Below are 14077 nucleotides of genomic sequence, written 5' to 3'. Positions count from 1 at the left end.
ACCCCCTTGCTCTTGTCTCTGTCCCCTGGCAACCACTAATCTATTCTCCATCTCTACAGTATACAATCCTGTGTTTTCTCATCTTTGCATCCACATCACTTAGTATAAGTGCCTGGCACTCAAGTATTGAATAAATATTTGCTGAATGAATGAATGGAAACATGTTAAATGCTCCCTTTTAAAGTTGAAGACAAAAAATAGAATATTCCATATTCATTAACAAAATTCTGATTGTTCGTAAATTATGATTAAGGTTACAAAATAATTAAAATCATTTATACTAACATTTTAAAAAATAATGTTTTCTGAGGGTGTAAATGAAGTCCACAGAATAGTGAGCAAGATGAGGTTAAAACATAGCAATGACCTCCCTCGAGGGCTTGTTAATTGTGTTACACAGGAAGTGTTATCCTGGCACTTCACAATGGACAATTTCTCAGCTCATGCACTAATCAGGAAGTGACTGTGACCAAAGGAGTTTAAAAGGCCCACCCTTTCCTGTACCACTGCAGAGACAACTGGAGCAGGTCTCTGAAGAGAGATTAGACCAAGTCCAAAAGCCTAGATGTTCACTGTCATTTCTGGAGTCAAATATTCCAGGGGTCCTCAAGGATAGAGATTTCATAGAGGAAACCTCGGGCAAGTTGATAAGTATGTCACGTCTCACACAAACCGCAAAAACCACATAGAGGACCATTAGCTGAACCTAAACCCTGCAAGGAGAAAATGGACTAGGCCAGCAGTCCTCAAATTGGGGTACACAAGGATTTTCCAAGGGTTTTGCAGGCACAGATTTAGATGTTAAATTTTAGGCTTTCAACATCCATATATGCACTTTCCTAAAATTTCAGTAGCTGAAATTGAGTCTGAGTTCACAATAGCTTTTCTCTCAGTTGACAAAACAAAGGCATTTCCTCTCATTCATCCAAAAATCTTTCCTGGTATATAGAAATTTCAAGAGTGCCAACTAAAGGAGGAGGCTTGCTAAGGATGGATCAAGTCCCCATTACCTGGTAAGATGTCCTGTTTTATACATACTGCATCACTCTTAAGGGTGAAGCTTGTTCTTGGAAAGTGGCTATGTTTGTCCTTGTTGGCATACTCAGAAGTCAGATATGTGATAGAGTATGGTAGTAGTGATAAATTTATTTAAGTCCCTGACTATTGAGATTGTGTAACTCTGAGGGAAGGTCCCATAAGAGCAAAGCAAAGTGGTAGAAAATATTGAACACTGCAAACAGCTTTAAAAAATATCTAAATACAAATTCATTTCAAATACTCAGCATATTTATTCTTAGACATATATAGTTAGCTGAGAACAAAAAGCACCTTCCAATAGCCGAAGCAGTATAGATTGGCGTTATGGATTCTTTTAAATATAACTAGGATATTTCCCAGCACTATCTAGATTTTTAAGACACAGTGGGTAAAACCCATGGATGAAACTTCTGTGTGATTTCTTTAAAATTCTGATGTGTTATTTAATGGTAATTATTACTTTATCAAAAATATGTTTCAAAATGTTTATTTCAAATATAGTAAACTATTTTATCTCATGTAATATTTAGAATTTCCATTTCCTATTAACAAAAAAGAGGCTAGCCAGTTATCAAATTTTTAGCAGGATATGCTTTTTCATTAAGTACATAAGTAAAGTTTGATTATAATGTCTAATGAATAAGTAGAGTTATTTCTGATTTTTTAAATGTGATTCTTATTACTCCTAAAAGCCAAGGATCAAAATATATTTACTGAATTTCATGCCTTTTTAATCATACTTCTTGCTTCATAAAGAACACAATTTTAGCAACATTTTAGATTTTCATGAGGTAGAAAATGAGTAATAGGACATTGATTTATTATCTTAAAACTTATTAGAGAATGGATGTATTAATTACATTAGCTCTATAATAGTTTAATAAAACTTATTAGAGAATGGATTAATTACATTAGCTCTATAACAGTTTAATCCTGAATAATTTTAATAATATATTTTGCAAGATGTAATCTATTATTCTGTATCTATTAAAAAAATATATTCCCTGAAATACATAATAATATGCTTATTGCAATTGAAAAATAGAATCAGACTTTTTCTGATGGAAAATAGATTTTATATGACTGATAGGTAGAAAATAAGCATCAGCCTTCTTAACTAAGTTATATGGCAGAGAATTCTCATACCCTGAATAGCAAAATCTGTAGCTCCAGGGTTTTGATGAAAGTATATTTAAAGCTTGTGATTAGATAAAAGTATTTTATCAGAAAGTAATGCAACTGCAAAGTATACTAAGGTTCACAATATTATGCTCTTTCTCAATTCTTTCTGAAGTTAAACATGATGCCTTTAAATTGAAAGTGACAAATATAATTAATAACAATTCTCTAAATTTGGATAAAGATTATATTTCCTGATATATAAAACGTAAATGACTCAAATGTCTAACTCATAAAGAAAATTTTGCAATTCAAGTGGCTTCCGGTTTTTCACATTCCACAAAATCAAAGAAGGATCCAATTAAATTGTTCATCATATATATTATCTTTAAAAAAAACTTTTGATGATAGAGCATTGTGTTTATTTTGGTTTATAACCAGGAAGGAGTTTTAAAAAATCAAGTGACACAGATTTTTAAAAGAAAACATAATATTCATACCATATATGTGTGAACATGGTTTCTCAGGGCTTACACTTACAGAAGTAAATAATGGATAAAGAATCAATGGTGACCCTATTTGATTTTGGCAATAAGCCATTTTCATCCATCGATACATGTACTAACTGAGAAAAAAAAAATTCTCTCATTGGAGGGCACTTATACTAAAATTCTACTTCCTATATTTTACTTACTAAAATTTGTAAAATATAACTGTTGCTTAGATCAAATATTTACAAATAATAATTGTAATGACAACTTATTCCAGAAATAATTTGATCACATGAAGACTTAAGGTCACAGGAAATTAAACCAATTTGAAATTTTTATATATACATTTTGCTTTACAGTTTTTTGATCCCATGATTAATGAAAAGACTTTCAACATTACATTTATATAAAATTATCTCAAGGAAGTAGAGTGAAATTTTGAAAAACCCAAAGAGGAAATAAAGCAATGATTAAATTTTTCAATTGATAATATAAAGCTTGCTCATGTATTCTTTAAAAAGGATGATTGTAGTGTTGAGTTGACGTAGAATCCATAAGATGAGAGCTAGGGCCATGGAAGGAGGTGTTAGTCTGGCCTGGGGAGAGAGAAACCATGGAGAAGAGGCAGCCACTGTCAGAGATCCTTCTAGAAGCACAGAAAAATGGGAGGAGGGACGCCTTAGCTTCTTTCTTCCTCCTGCTGTCTATTTTATTGGCTGAATCTAGCCCCGAGCTAGCTGGCAAGGAAGCTTGAGAGATATAGTTTCAGGGGAAGGGCATCGAATAGATCAAGAGCCAACAAACAAATGACATTACACAAGTTAAAGTTTGAAGACAACTGGTTGAAGCCGAAGCCCCCACTATGGAAGATTAAGAATTAGCTCCTTTTTATGAGCCACTCCATACACTTTCCATTTTCTCCTTGTCCCAATATAGTTATATCATAATTATGATCATATCAATAGCCAACGCTAACATTACTATGTTTAACAAATGTTTTACATCTGAGCCATGCAGTATACTGAACACATTTTTTTCCCCTGTGTATCTAATATTAAAAAAAACAAAAAAATCCAGATATACACAGTAGTATAGTAAACCTCTAGGTACCCAGTGCCCAGCCACAATAATCACAACCTCAGGGCCACTCTTATTTTATCAATGTTCCACTTCATATCACATTTTTTTTTTGGTGGGGAGGGGGTAAATTCCAGACTAGTAATTGTCTTTTGTTAATTTTTTATTGTTTATCATTAATTCATCCCAAACTCTCCACCAGTTGTTCAAAGCCCTTTTCAAGGCATTCAGATATACTGGTTATTCTACCAGTTTTAAAGAAGGCTTTCCTGGGACCTTCTCACCTGCTCCAATCTGGACAGGTTTCTCTCTCTCTCTGGTATATGTCTGTTATTCTGGGATCTTTGACCTTTTTCTCCTCGCCCTGCTCTCTGAATTTCAAGTCTTCCTTTTTTATGTATGTATGAGTATGTATGAATTTGATTTTCCAATTAATTTTGATAGTGTTCATATTTCAGAAGCCTGATGAAAAAAGAGGTAGGTATGGTAAACTTTTTGAGACATTGTGTGTTTGAAAATGTCACTCTACCCTCATTCTCAACTAATAGAGTGATCATATATAGGATTTTGGGTTGGAAAATATTCTTCCTCAAATCTCTAAGGCATTTGTCCATTGTCTCTGAGCTTCCAGTGTTGCTGTTGAGAAGTCCCAAAGCCATTTTGAGTCCTGATTATTTTCTCCCTTCTCCATGACTAGTTTTCTAATTTTCTTATTTTTTCTGATTTTCTAGTTCTTTGTCCTTTTTCTCTACTCCAAGGGAAATTTCCTTAATTTTATCTTTAAACACCTCTATTTAATTTTTAATTTCTGCTATATTTTTAATTTCTAATAGTCCTTTATTTGTCCTCTGTTCTTTTAAGTATTCTGTTCTTGTTCCATGAGTCCAAATCTTTTCTTACCCCTGAGCAAATTAATGATATCTTCTTTCTTTCTGTCTTTCTTTGGCCACGTCGTGTGGCTTGCACGATCTTAGTTCCGCCACCAGGGATTGAACCTGGGCCCCTTGCAGTGAAAGAACCAAGTCCTAACCTCTGGACTGCCAGGGAATTCTCTGATACCTTATTTTTTTTAAATTAATTAATTTTTGGCTGCGTTGGGTCTTCGTTGCTGCACACAGGCTTTCTCTAGTTGCAGTGAGCGGGGCTACTCTTCGTTGCAGTGCACGGGCTTCTCACTGCGGTGGCTTCTCTTGCTGCAGAGCATGGGCTCTAGGTGAGCAGGCTTCAGTAGTTGTGGCTCACGGGCTTCAGTAGTTGTGGTTCACAGGCTCTAGAGTGCAGACTCAGTAGTTGTGGCACATGGGCTTAGTTGTTCCATGGCATGTGGGATCTTCCCAGACCAGGGCTCAAACCCGTGTCCCCTGCATTGGCAGGCGTATTTTTAACCACTGTGCCACCAGGGAAATCCTGATACCTTATTTAAAAATTTTTTTTTTCTCCCTGTAGTTTGTTTTCTCTAGAAAATTTGGTTTTTGTTTTCCTTTGTGTTTATTTTTGTATATCATTAATCTTAGACCCATGTCCTCTAATACAGTAGCCACTAGATATATGGACCATTGAGTAATTGAAACGTGGCTAGTTCAAACTGAGATGTACTGTAAGTGTAACACACATTCTGGATTTTGAGAAATTAGAATGAAAGGATGTAAAATATGTCATTAATATTTTTACATTTCTTACATGTTGAAATGATGATATTAGGGATAAATAAAATATATTATGAAAATTAATTTTTACTAATTTAAATGTGGCTACTAGAGAATTTCAAAGTACATATGTGGCTTGTATTTCTAATGGGCAGTCCTGAGTTACACCCTTTCTCAGATGTCTGGCGAATTTTGGTTTTGTGCACATATGTGGTATGCAGACATACTTATTATAACAGGTTTATTGAGATGTAATTCACATGCCATAAGTGTGCCCTTTGAAAGGGTACAATTCAGTAGTTTTTAGTGTATTCACAGAGTTGTACAATCATCATCACTATCAAATAACAGAACATTTATATCATCCCAGGAGGAAACCCCGTACCCATTACCACTCACTCCCTATGCCCACCTCCCTCCAGTCCCTGGAAACCTCTATCTATTTTGTTTCTATGGATTTATCTATTCAGGACATTTCACATAAGTGGAATTATACATTATATGGCCTCTTGTGACTGGCTTCTCTCACTCTGTATAATGTTTTCAAGGTTCATCCAAATTGGCATGTATCAGTACTTTATTCCTGTTTATTGCTGAATACTATTATATTGTATGGATATACCACATTTTATTTATCCATTCATCCATTGATGGATATTCGGGTTGTTTCCCCTTTTTGCCTTTTGTAAATAATGTTGCTATGAATATCCATTGCTATGAAACCATGTCCTCACAAATACTTGTATTTGTATTTGTGAGGACACGTGTTTTCATTTCTCTTGGGCAGAGACCTAGGAGTGCTCATATTTTCACAATGAGGCACTATAAACGTGGCTGGACTCTCTGAGCATGGATGTGAGGTTAGTACAGTGTGACCCTCCCTGTATGGAGATAGGGCTTCATTTCCTTTGGGCTGGAAAGATTTCACAGGAAAGTTCTCCACTGCCTCACTAGTATCCTGCAGGGACCTTCTCTCTGACAGTGTTCTGGAAATTAACTGAGAGAAGAGGGTTTGGTTTTTCAACATAATATTCAGTTATTCCTCCTGTTTCCATATTACACTTTCACCCTTGACTATCTCTGATATCCTCCAATTAGAAACTCTCTGGTTTCTGTTCACTAGGAAGAAGGTGGGAGAGTGGTAGTACTTGACTGTACAGAGTGGGGGAAGGGATCAGGACCTCACCCTTCTTAATCAGGCTTTTCTCTGGATTTTAGTGCCACCAATAAGGCCTAGTTCCAGAGATACTTGCAGTGATTAGTTCTAGAGCCTTTGGTAGATTCTGTGGAATAAATCCGTTTTCTTCTTGGCTTCCCCACTGCCAGTTTAGGATTTAGCATTCTTAGCTTTCCTTATCGCTTCCCAGATTCCAAAGTTTTGTGACTGCGGTCTTCTCTCCCACATTGTTTTGTTCTTGTGGGTGTATGCCTTAAAAATCTCTTCTGTGCAACTTTAGAGGGCTTTAGAAGGGACTGAAATTAAATGCATGTACTCGATCAGTCATCTTTACCCAAAGCCTCTGTTCCATGCATTTCTCATGTATTGTTTCAAATGCTTCCTCAGATCTTTCCTCAAATTGGCAAACCAAAGCATCCTTCAAGACTCTTGTACCCTATTGGGGTACCTGTAATTTTGGAAGATATAATTATTTGTAGTTATTTGATTCCCCCACTAAATTAAAAGCTGTTTGAAAGCAGGAATTGGAGACTTCCCTGGTGGTCCAGTGGTTAAGAATCTGCCTTCCAATACAGGGGACGTGGGTTCAATCCCTGGTCACGGAACTAAGATCCCACATGCCACGGGGTAACCAGGCCTGTGTGCTGCAACTACTGAGCCTGCACACAACTAGAGAGCCTGCATGCCGCAACTACAGAGCCTATGCGCTCTGGAGCCTGCGCGCCACAACTAGAGAGAAGCCCACATGCCCCAACGAAGACCTGATGCAGCCAAAAATGAAGGGAGGGAGGGAGGGACGGACTTTTTTCTTTGTCTCTCCTGATGCTTGGCACAGTGCCTGGCTCTCTCAGAGCCCTCAGTAAATGCTTGTTGAATTTGATTAGCACGTAGAGGACTGAACAATGGTGGCACGGGCAGATGAGGGCTTTAGGAGGAAAGGAAGACCCAGATGCCCAAATTACTCACTTTTCATGCAAGGTTTTTCTCCATCTACTCTCTGCTTTTGCTCGTAAAGAAGCTCGTCTATTTAGGGATTTTCAACTTTGGAATTTTATGGATGCAAGCCAGGGAAAAATTATATCTACCCTGTCCACCACCAACAGATGGTATCAGTGGTCCCATGCACATTGTCCCTTTGGATGTGTAGACAAGTGGACTTAGGGGCAGTTTAGGAAGTCCCCAGGTTTAGGAACTTCCAGAACCTAACCTGCTCATGAGCTTGCGGAGTTTCTATAACATGCACACACAGAGCTGTCTATCTTCCTTGATGTCATGGATATTCTAAAGAAATTATCTCTTAAATGACTGCCTTTCCCCTGCCCTTTGCTATCTTCTGATATCATTCCCCTCAGGCCTTTGGGCCAGGTTGACTGGCAATCATCTTTCAACTGAGCAAGGGAATAGAGATGGTTCCGTCTGAGAAGGTGGCTGCCTCTGTCTCCAGACCCCTCCCTGATGCTGCTGTTGCTGTTCTTACTCTGCTGCCACTCTTGTATGTGCATTTTCTTGCCTTTTGTGATACATTCTCTGTGCAACCACATGAGTTGGCTTTGGACCTCCAATCTGCTTTGCACTTGGGCCATATATTCTCTTGGCTTTCCAAGATTCTCACTTACAGTGGTCTGGCCCTTCAGTTTCATGTTTGACTTCCAGTCTAGTTGGCTCTCCAATATCCTCAATGGCCTGGCGGAGTAAGCACTGAGTTCCCTTTTTGTCTGGCCTCTCAGCACTGGCTACCCCACTCCAGATCCAGCCTTCCTCGTCTCTGCTATCAAAACCATTTCCTGTACTGTGCATTCTCAATTCACCCAGTCACAAATTGGCAAATGGGAATGACTCAGGACTAAATGCTGTGACACTTCCTTGGGACTTAGGAAAAAACTTGGACTAGAGTTCAGACATAGACAGTTATGTTGGATGCCTTGGAGAAGGTGGCTGGGTGGCAGATTACAGGCTGCACCAGACTCAACAATAGGGCGTGAGCTGAGGAGGGCACTGGTTCCAGGACTGGAGCGATGTTATATTTGAACCACCCTGAGGCACGCTAAGTGTTTAGGGTAAGAGAAGGATGCAAAATAAAACAACTAGAGGGCTTCCCTGGTGGCACAGTGGTTGAGAATCTGCCTGCTAATGCAGGGGACACGGGTTCGAGCCCTGGTCCGGGAAGATCCCATATGCCACAGAGCAACTAGGCCCGTGACCCACAACTACTGAGCCTGTGTATCTGCAGCCTCTGCTCCGCAACAAGAGAAGCTGCGATAGTGAGAGGCCCACGCACAGCGATGAAGAGTGGCCCCAGCTTGCCACAACTAGAGAAAGCCCTCACACAGAAACGAAGACCCAACACAGCCAAAAATAAATAAACAAATTAATTAAAAAAACACAACTAGATCTCAACATTAAGAAGCTCGCGTGACTGTACTAAAAGACCCCCTTCTCTTACTTTCCAAACAACGAGACGTAAGGCAGTAAACTTTCCCCCATCAGCTGGAGATGTGGGGAGCAGAGGTGAAAAGCCAGTCAGGGACACTACATGAGTGGTCTGAGAGTATGGGCAGCATAGAGAATCATGGCAGGTGACATTCAGTGATGGAGATTCATAGCCAGGCAGTTACCGTGCCCCAGGTGGCAGCAGCAGTGACGGTATAGGATGCAAGGGCACAGGAATAAAGGTTAGGTCAGTGGTTCCTCGTAAGTAGCCCCAGGGGAATGTAGGAAGCACTCTAGGCCAAGTGATTAGAAAACAGATCAGAGGGATGGCAAGGGTTCGGCTGGAATGTAAGGACAGCAGAGGAACAGGGAAAATTACACGTGAACCCATAACCCCCCTATTTTGGGCCTCTCAGCAAAACATAATAAAGGGAAAAGGGGGTTCTCTTAGCGCTTGCCCCTTAGAAAGTAAGAGGTTATATAATCCAGGAGGACCTAAGGATAAAATGTTACTGTGGTCATAACCTTTGGTTCATAAACTGATAAGACCTGGGGTTATATGCACATTATCTGGGAAACTACACTGCAGAGTGCCAAACGCTCCAAGAGAAATTTAATATTTATGACTCATTGTGGAGCTCGTAATCACTTGCCGACTGACTTTCCTATTTATTACAATTGTACATAGCCATTTCCTTCAGATGTGAAAAGAAAACACACACACACATACACACACATACACAGAAATGCCTTATTAAAAAGACCAGAGGGCAATAGGGTAGAAGAGTGTTAAAAAATTGAAAATGACAATTACAATTTCCCTACGAGTGGCCCACATTTTAGTGTGCTGTCTATCTGCAGTGCTGTTCTCACCTCTGTTGTTCATTGTTTGTGTCCCTTTGGCACATTAAGTTATTGGAAAAGATAACAGTCTTGCATTTATCTTGCAACTTATTTGTAGAGATGCAAAATACTTGTCTGTGGTTGTGTAGTCTTCACTTCCTATGTGAATGCATTTTCCAAGACGTCTATGTGGGAATCACAACGTCCCAGTTTTTTTGTTGAACTGATAAATCCAAAACAACCAGCCCATTTGGATATAGTCTTCATAGCCCACAGACACTTGCTGTCAGTACAATTTGGAGCCGGGAGTTGGGAGGAGGATGAGGTTTCACAAATCAGAGAAAGAGTCGGTTCAGACTCCGGGCAAGGGAGGGTTGAGATGTTAACAAAAGCAACAAGCAGAGGAAGAAGTTAGGAGGATGTCAAGTCAAGGAGATCAACTTCCAGAGGAGCTAGACTAGATCCAGGGCGAGGTGCAGAGTTTGGATCCTTAGAACAGAGTCAGGGCACTGAGTCAGGTGAAGATGCTGGTGATATCTGAGCAAGGCTTACCACTTACCAGATGTGTTACCTTCGGCTAGTCACTTAATCCCTCTGTATCCCAGCTTCCTGAATTTTTAAAATGGGGATAATAATAACCACCTAAAGTTGATAAAGATTAAGGGAATTGGTATTTGTAAAATTATTTTAAAGTGGCTTCAAATTAGTCTTCAAAGAATGATAAGAGAGCTGAGCATTGGGTTTCAATAAATGAACCATACTTCAGCTTCACCGGACTATGTCTGGGTCTGTATCTCCCATGTGCAGCAGAGGGTTTGGGGCACACTATAGGTGCTCAGCAAACACTTCATGAATTGCCTTGATTTCACATGATGGCCTGTAAACTGGTATAGACACTTGCTTGACACAGCCCAGTCTGGCAGGTACTTTGAGATGCTGGGTCTCTGACAGCGTGTTGCTCATCCTGGACTCAGCCTTTGCCTTTGGGCCAGTGCTACTACAGACTGGCATTCGAGTGAATGGGACTTTCTCTTGGGCACTGGCTGCCTTCCTGTCACAGTGGGCTCACCAAGTAACCATCAGTTTAGGGATGTTCTATGCTGAGTCTGTTTTCTTAATATCAACTATAATAACATACTAGTATGTTATTATTAGCGACCCAACATCTTTTTAAATTGGCAAATCTGTGCTTTAAATATGGTAACAGTCTCTGTCTCCATAGTGATAGAAGAAACTGTCAAAATGTTCAATATCCTCTTTGGTAATCTCAGCTGGGCATAATAAATAAATCATTCCATATCAATCAAAATCTACTGAGGGCCCCCAGCTGGCCAACAGTGTGCACAGGTGTGCAAAGGTAAGATTTTAGGCTTCATGCCTCTAGCTCCTGGCATCATGCCTGGCACTTAATAAGGCACTGAAAAAATGCTTGTGGGAAGAACTGACTAGCTTTTAGGAACTGATGTAGGGCTCAGGAAATGCAGTCCTGAAATACATGTAATCATTAAACACGTCATTTATTGAGTTCCTACTAGGTGCCAGGCAGTCTTCTAGGATCTGGGGATAAAGTGAGGAACAAAACAGACTACCTGTGTGGGGCTTACCTTTCATAGATGATAAAAATAGAATGAAAATTTTTAAATAAAATAAGTACTATGATTAAAATACCACAATGTAATGGGAAAGGTATGAGATTAGTCATCACTCAAGATACTCTGAGGCAGTGATTCTTAAGCTGAGACTTGAAATGACCAGAATGTTTCAGATATGCAACCACCTAAACTGGGGGTCAGCTTGGAGTGTTAGCGGAAAAGAAAGAAGGCTGCTGTCTAGCAAGTGAGGGCAAGTGGAGGAGGTCAGAGGGGGAGTCAGGGGTCTGAAAGAACAGGGCTTTGTAAGTGGTTTGGATTTTATTTTACATGCCATGGGACACTTTTCGGGAGATGGGTTTGTGTAGGGAAGTGAATTTCTTGCTGAGGCCAACCTAGTAGCTCAGGAGAGAGTGGCTCGCAGTGGGGTGACTGTGGAGCTGGGAAGACCAGTTAGGAGGCTATGGCAGTGGTCCTCGTCAGAGAAAATAATGGCTTGGACTCGGATACTAGCAGTGGGCTTAGAGAGAAGTAGATGAATTAAAGCGATGTTTTGGAGTTAGAGCCAATAAGACTTGATAATGTGTTGGATGTTGGAGGTGAAAAAAAGGGAGGAATAAGGAAGTCTCCTGGATTTTTAGCTTAAGCAATTAGATGGTTTGTGATGCCATTTACTGAGATGAAGAGAACTAGGGGAAGAATGGGTTTGGAAGGGTTAGAAATCAATGATTCTGTTTGGGGCATATTAAGTTCAAGATCTAATTACTTTTTTCACAGTTTTTAATTTTTATCTCAGTGAGCTACGTGTCAATTCACTGGAGTAGGCTTATCTATTAAATTTTTAGTGGAAAAAAGCAATTATTGGAGAGACTGAAAGAAATGGCTTAGATCTCAAAGAGCACAGATAGGAGGCAGCAGGGACCCTCTTCCATTCCAATGAGCCCTGGGGCTCCCATATGAGAAGTTGAAAAGCAACTCACAGAATTCTCTCTAGCTTATTGTGGTTTTCTCAGAACCATTCTCTTCAGGGAAAAAAAACAAGAAAAAAAAAAAAAACACAAGAAATGTGCTTACACCATATTGCACATTCTTTTCCTGGAAAAATCAATCAAAGCTGTGTTTATTTCCCTGGCTTGCTGTATACGGAAATGAGAATTCTCAAGTACTATGAATGATGTCTATCTGCATCAGTACCCATGGCGCCCTGAACCTTAACACGTCTCTTTAGAATTAGTTCAGTAATAGTTCCCACACTTCTCAAGGTGGGAAAATTTCTTAATCTTTGTATAAATATTCTTTCTAAGTGAAGGATATTTTTTTCTACCTCATATGGATTTTTTTTTCTCGGAGGGCATATTCCTACCAGGAGCTCTCAAACTTCCAAATACTGAAGTATGGCGTTTAAACTGCAAAGTTGCTTATTGGGCAGAAGGATGATATGCCCAGTGGAGAGACAGGGTTTGTAAATTAATGAATAGTAAATAATTATCGCCATCTAATCTAGCATGCTTTCATCACCCCAAAAAGAAAATGATTCAAAGTCCCTCCTCATTTCCCCCAAATTGCCCCTCTCCTGACCCCTTAGCCTACTTTTTGTCTCCATGGATTGCTTACTTTGGACATTTCATATAAATGGAATCATACAACATGTGACCTTTTGTGTCTGGCTTTTTTGACTTAGCATCAGGTATTAAAAGTTGATTTATATGTAAAGTAGTATCTCATGGTTTTGATTTGCATTTCCCTAATAACTAATAATATTGTGCATTTTTCTTGTGCTTTTTGGCCATCTGTATACCTTCTTTGGAACAATGTCTATTCAGTTCCTTTGCCCACTTTTCAATTGGATTGACTGTCTTTTTATCATGGAGGGACAGATATTCTTTATGTATTCTGGATCCTAATCCCTTATCACATATATGATTTGCAAAATTTTTTTCCAGTTCCACGGGTTGTGTTTTCACTTCCTTATAGTGTCTTTTGAGGCACAAAATTTTTTAACTTTGATGAAATCCAATTTATTTTTTCCTTCTGTTGCTTGTACTTTCAGTGTCATGTCTAAGAAGCCACTGCTTAACCCAAAGCCACGAAGGTTTATGGCTTTTTTTCCTAACAGCTTTGTAGTTTGGGCTTTACATTTAGTTCTACAATCCATTTTGAATTAGTTTTTGTGTATGGTGTGAGGTTGGGATCCACTTCAAATTTTTATATGTGGATATCCAGTTTTCACAGCACCATTTGTTAAAAAGACTGTCCTTTCTCCATTGAATAGTCATGACACTTTTATAAAAAAACTCTTTGATCATATATGTGAGGGTTTATTTCTGGGCTCTCTACTCTATTTCATTGGTCTATATGTGTGTCTTCATTCCAGTACCATATTGTTTTGATTACTGTAGCTTTGTAGTAAGTTTTGAAATCAGGAAGTGAGAATTCATCCAGTTTTGTTCCTTTTCATGATTGTTTCAGCTCTCTGGGGTCTCTTCAGATTCCACATGAATTTTAAGATGAGTTTTTCTATTTCTGCAAAAAAGTCACTGGAATTTTGATAGAGATTGCATTGAATCTGTAGATCAATTTGGGGGACAATTGCCATTTTAAGATTATTAAGTCTTCCAATCCACGAACACAGGATGTCTTTCAACTTCTGGAGAACTTTTAAATTTC

The sequence above is a fragment of the Delphinapterus leucas genome, chromosome 6 (genome assembly GCF_059928025.1).
Source record: "Delphinapterus leucas isolate spDelLeu-1000000601 "Yukka" chromosome 6, BTC_Dleu_Yukka2, whole genome shotgun sequence".
NCBI classification, from domain to species: Eukaryota; Metazoa; Chordata; class Mammalia; order Artiodactyla; family Monodontidae; genus Delphinapterus; species Delphinapterus leucas.
Note: the sequence above shows the minus strand (reverse complement) of the source record.